Source organism: Lycium barbarum, chromosome 4, assembly GCF_019175385.1.
Source record: "Lycium barbarum isolate Lr01 chromosome 4, ASM1917538v2, whole genome shotgun sequence".
Taxonomy (NCBI): Eukaryota; Viridiplantae; Streptophyta; class Magnoliopsida; order Solanales; family Solanaceae; genus Lycium; species Lycium barbarum.
Window position 1 is genome coordinate 27,523,861 of NC_083340.1, and position 5,716 is coordinate 27,529,576.

Below are 5,716 nucleotides of genomic sequence, written 5' to 3' on the forward strand. Positions count from 1 at the left end.
GTGAGCTGGAGAATTACTTGAAAAATAATATGCGTATTAGCAAAAAATGAGAGAGAGAAGGAACTCGTGTAGTTTCTACTATTAATAAGTGAAGGCTCTTGTACGACGAAGGGCATTTTCGTTAATGTGATCAACTATGTGAGCATTTCAGTAAGCGGTCTTAATTTTATATTTGGTGACACATGTTTCATCACTTGGTTTTGTGGGACAGCTGGCTTCATTTCCTCTGTACATCCTGAACCCATGTCTCTGTTCCTTTTCCTCTGCATCGTTACTTCTGTGAGTTTTCATGGTGTTTTTTTTTTCCTTTTTTCTTTTTGACCTTCCATGACTTCTGAATTAAGCTTTCTTGATTTTTGGTGTTATGCAGTGTGTGGAGCATTCAAAGGAATCAGATATGTCTTATGATGTTGTGATGGTTTAGACATTTTTCGGGCTGGACAATTTATGAGGTTCTTTTTAAAGTCTTAAATTTCTTCAAGTGATGAATATCTACCGTTAAACATACTTATGACCGTGTATGAATTTATGTTTCTTAAGTATAAGTGTAGTTTGAGTGATGTGTGAAATATATTCTTTGGAGATTCTTCAATTGTGGATCATTGGCTCAACTTTGGTGGATTTTGTGCCAGAGCTAGAATTTTTATAAGAAGACGTCATTCGGTCGAGTATCCAGTATTGTTAATTGTTGCATGTGTGCTTATTGTACTTTGTGTGAATTGGGTTGTGCTATTGTAGAATTGTGCAGACTGATGAACCCAAGGTGTTTGAATATATGCCTGAAACAGCTAAATAGTTTTTTGTCGCTTTTGTTTCTCCCCAGGTGCTCTGTAACTTAGTCTTCTATCATGCAGGAGCTCCAAAGGTACATTGATGTGTTATAAAAGCATGTTAGAATGTGTTCCATTTGCTTGTGTTGTGTATTTTTACTAAGCTACTGTTACATTTTGTCGAACTTTGTGTCTACAAGAAAAACTATATACTATAACCTTGTCAGAACCGAAAGTAGATACAACGATCGGTGCCCTCATTATTCATTTGATTTTGACAGTGACTCTTATCAATTGAACATGAATATAAGTTCTAGCTTTAAAGAGGATGAATTTTCTTCTTTCTTAAACATCTTTTTTACTGGTGCAACTCTTGGGAGATATGTTGCTACATTGCTCAAATTTTGTTGTAATGACGTGTTATCTTGTTCAAGTGGCAAGTTTGGATTCTTGTGAGCCTACACAACGTATTGATGACTTTTCCTGTTCCTCACTGTCACTCTTATTTAGTTTCCCCCTTATGTCTCTTATATTGCATATGGTGCAGTTGCTTCCATTTTCTTTCTGTTCCGTATGGTTTTACTATGTTTTTCAATATGCCCCTTTTGTCCAAGAACTTAGATCTAACTTTTTTTGTGAAGTTCTTTTTTCAAATGATTGCGTCTATTATATAATCTACATAAGTGAGAAATTTGTTAAAAGGGGTACCAAGGAGTACACTTTCAGTGGGCATCGTGTGCGAGGTAGAATTAGGTATAAATTTATTAGATCATTTAGACCAAGGAGTACATTTTTACTTGGCATCGCTTGCGAGCTAGAATCGGGTACAAATTTATTAGTTTAATCAGACCAAGGAGTAAACTTTTACGGGGCATCGTTTGCGAGCTAGAATTGGCTGCAAATTCATTAGATCATTTGAACCCAGGAGTACACTTCTACACTTCTACCGGGCATCGTTTACGAACTAGACTCGGGTACAAGTTTATTAGATCATTTATTGTAATACGTTTGTTCTTCCCTTCAAAATGCTTTTACTATTTTAAAGTGAGAGTAGTTTGTTAAACCAAACGATATTTACAATTTAAAGAGAATGGTGATAAGTATGCACTACAGTCAGTATGATTATAATTGTGAGTCATGATACTATTGAAAGAATGATGTTAAGTTATCATCTTGAGATAGGCTAATTGTCAAAATATGTTTTAATAACATCTGTATAACACGCTGCAAATGGATATAAAGAGCAAAATTTAATTGAATTTCAATTCTTGACGTGAATTTATTTACATAAGGATCGAGCACTCGGAGCAGCTCAAAGTGAAATCAAGATTTTTATAGTAATGGAAATCCTCAAAGTTCAAGGCTCTTGAATAGATATCTATTAGTCGGTTAGTAATTAGACCATCCCTTCTGCTCTATTGTTCATCTCTAAATTGATGTGTTATTTTAACTTTTTTTTTTTTTTTGCAACTGGAATGTAGTTATTGCAGTGGATGTGAAAAAAAAAGTGTGTCGGTTGATAGAGACCTTCAAATTCAAGCATACTGTGTTGGACCTGTATAGTCTAAATTATTCATTTCATTTGCATAGACATTACTATCATTTTTCATGTGCATTCTTCGGTATCAAGCAGCAACCTGTAGGATTTCTTTTAAATTTGAAGCATATGGTCCCTTTGTAATTAGCATTAGACTAACTAAAATTTGGCTGCAGGCGCTATGCACTCTCAAATACAAAACGTTGGGAGAGGTCATCTTAGAGTCTTATTGAACATGTGACGATGTAATTTAAGGGATAAATAATCAAATAATAATTGTGATCTAGATGTTCTCGATTTTGAGTTTTTCCTTATAAATTGCATAAGGTCGAGTAAGATTGTTGCTTCAGCATATGACATGATTGTTCCATACTTTGCCTGTCATTCACAATGCAGAGTAGTATGGTAAATAGTTGATTTAATGTCATTATTCTGTGTTAAGTTGGGTTAACTGTTTGTTGATAGTAAAATGCCTTCATCTTTTGCTCAATAAGCAAATAGTATTTGGTATCATTTAAAGTATATGATTTCCAAGAGCTGTATTGGCTGTGGAGTGCCTCTGCAAGTTTCCAAACTTCTCAATTTACTTCTTTTATTTTATTAGTTTTGTGTTTGTTGCTATAAAATTTTGATACCAATATATGTTATTTTTTGTATTTTGGTCTACATGGTAATATTAAGGGTATTTAATTCTCTGTTCTGTCACTTTCTCTCCCCTTTTATTTTTTATTTTTTTTAATGATGTGATTATTTGTAGTAATCATTGAAGTGGGTTATGCACCCAAGATGTTTGATGATATATGCCCGACTCCTCTTATTTGAAGTAATGAAGTCCACAGGTTTTGTTTTAGGTTGTCGTGAACTCGCACGAATGGCAGTGATCTAACTATACGAGAAAGTCATAATGATCTTGAGGTAACTCAAAAATACAAGCATTTGTGGGTTCAATGCGAAAATTGTTATGGATTAAATTATAAGAAAATTTGGAAACAAAAAATGAATATTTGTGAAGAATAAGGATATCATTTGAAAATGAGAAGGTAAGATATATTAAATGACATAATAGAGAAAAGTGTACTAGTTGAAGCAATAGATGCTCATCGAACCCCTGAAAATAAATCATTCATTGAAAGATAGTAATAAGTCATGATATCTCCCATGTAATGGTGTTGAGACAGATCAGGGCATAGTCTATTTATTGCATCTTCAGCTACTTATATTGTGTCTTTTCTTTTTTCCCTCTCTTTTCGGACCTGGTTACAAACTAATATTCTACTGTTATGTCATTCATATAGGCTTGGTTGAAATAGACTTGGAGGAAACATTTGAGTATTTTGCTGAAGTAGTTTGTATGGAACGAGAAGGCTGAGTGGTAAGGAGTTGAAACTAATAAACTTTTCGTGTTGTATGATAGCTGGTAAACTGATCAGCTACCTCCATTGTGTGTTTACTTTACAAGAAAAAAATAGGCGGGCGGTGTATTCTTGAGATTTATGATGCTGGAGATAGGTGGGGTATAGGATGGTTGGGTCAGGGAACATATTTTCTTTTGTTTAAATTGATTTCTAATGGGAAAAAAATTATTTTAAGATGTGTTTGGATGAGTTCTGGCCAACCTCTACTGGTTTTTGGCTAAGTTGATATTCTAGAATATATACTGAAAGTTGATGATTTTTTAGTTAAAAAATTATTTAATGATTTTCGGGCAAATAGATAATAAGGCGATGAGCTTCTGGGTAATTAATGCCAATGTTCTCTTCTTTTTTGAGTTGTCGTAACAGTCTAAACTACCATCATGTAGTGGTAGGGCGACCGCGATTATGATCGAAGAGGTACTTCCTTTGGTAACTCTCCTCGGTAATTACAAGAAACCTTCTCGATTTTGCCGAAGAAAGTGTGTAAGAGCTCAGTCGGAGTAGGTGGGAATCATAAGTATTAGGCTTAAGAGGTGGAACAAGAGTGTTGAAGAAGAACGAAAGGGCTATAATTCACACTTTTAAATGCAAGGACACGAGGAGAATTATAGCACTCTTTGCCAACAATTCAGTAGAATGTCCAGTTTTTGTGGTGCAATGTGCAATCATGTAAAATGTCTCAGAAGGCATTACTCGAGGTTAACTTTCTTGCTTTATATCACTATGAACGAAAGATACAGTAGGTCATAATAACTAAAGATCCTCTATTTACGAATGAAAATTCTGATTTATGTGTAATTATAGACATCCTAATTCTTTTGTCTCGAGAATATGTTGCCTACCTTTTGTTGTTCCATATTGTGATTTCTTTTGCTAAATGTTATTTTTAATGATATGATGAGAGAATGGAAGAAATGGTGGTGTAGAAATGAAATGATATACATTAATTGCCTAAAAGGCATATGTATATAGTTAAATCTATTTCAGCGAATACATGGATAGGATGGGATAGGTTTAATATAAGCAAATTTATGAGTTCGTAAATGAAGCAGATCTGGCAGTTGCAGGACTCTCCTTATGAAGTTTAGTTCATAAGCGGTCCATTACTAGCTTATACGTGAAATACATAAGACACAAAAGGATACATAGGTTAATGATGTTGAAAAGGTATGAAATTTATGGAGTATATTTTGGTCTCCTCAATTATTGATTGTATTTTGGTATCTTCAGATCATGTCTCTAATGTTTTTTCAGCTTCTGTCCTTCAACAATTTTTACATGCTAACTGTCCGTAACTTTTTTAATGATTCTATTTTTAACTTCCATCCTTTAGATTCTTTCCAGGTTTACTATCCGCAGCCATGTCTAAATAAAACACTAGCAACATCACTTTTTAACAGTATGGGCTTTTCTTTAAGTTTGTTGCTCATGATTTAACTTGAAATGCACAGGTTAGTATTGCTTTACAATCTGCAACTCATTTCGTTGTGTATTATTAGACTAAAACTAAATGGCTTTGTCTTCTATTTTTATTTTGCAACTCCTTTTAGGGATAAGTGGCTTGTCCTCATTTTGCAAAAGCTTTAGCCAAAGAATCATTTTTTGCCTTCTATCATTTGGAACTGCTTTCAGTGAACATTGGCAGTTTCAAAATACTATCATTATGGTTTTACTGCAAATTTCTAGGTATTGATGAGGGCTTATAAGCATAAGTTTCAAATCTAGAACAACATTACAGTTTTCTGAGGATATGAATTGAATTAAAGGATCCTCAAATATTATGGGATTTTTTGCAACTAAGTTTTCTCCTTTTTAGACTGAACCTCTTCAACTTTTCTTTTCAGGTCATGAAAGAGTTTCATTCTATAGAACATATCAAAGAGCCTGGAACAACTTACTTTTGTGGGACACTGCTATCTGGAGAAGCTATCCCCATTTCCTTCGACCCATCATGTATTGTACTTCAATACTTCAAATTCTACCAGGATTTGCTA

The 5,716-nt window shown here is 33.9% G+C and overlaps 1 long non-coding RNA gene across 1 annotated transcript; it reads left to right on the forward strand.

The window, feature by feature from the left end:
- Positions 1 to 5,716, forward strand: LOC132635682 (uncharacterized). Its single transcript, XR_009580667.1, has 4 exons — positions 1 to 865; positions 2,063 to 3,222; positions 3,603 to 4,420; positions 5,567 to 5,716. It is a non-coding gene; the product is annotated as an uncharacterized LOC132635682 (long non-coding RNA).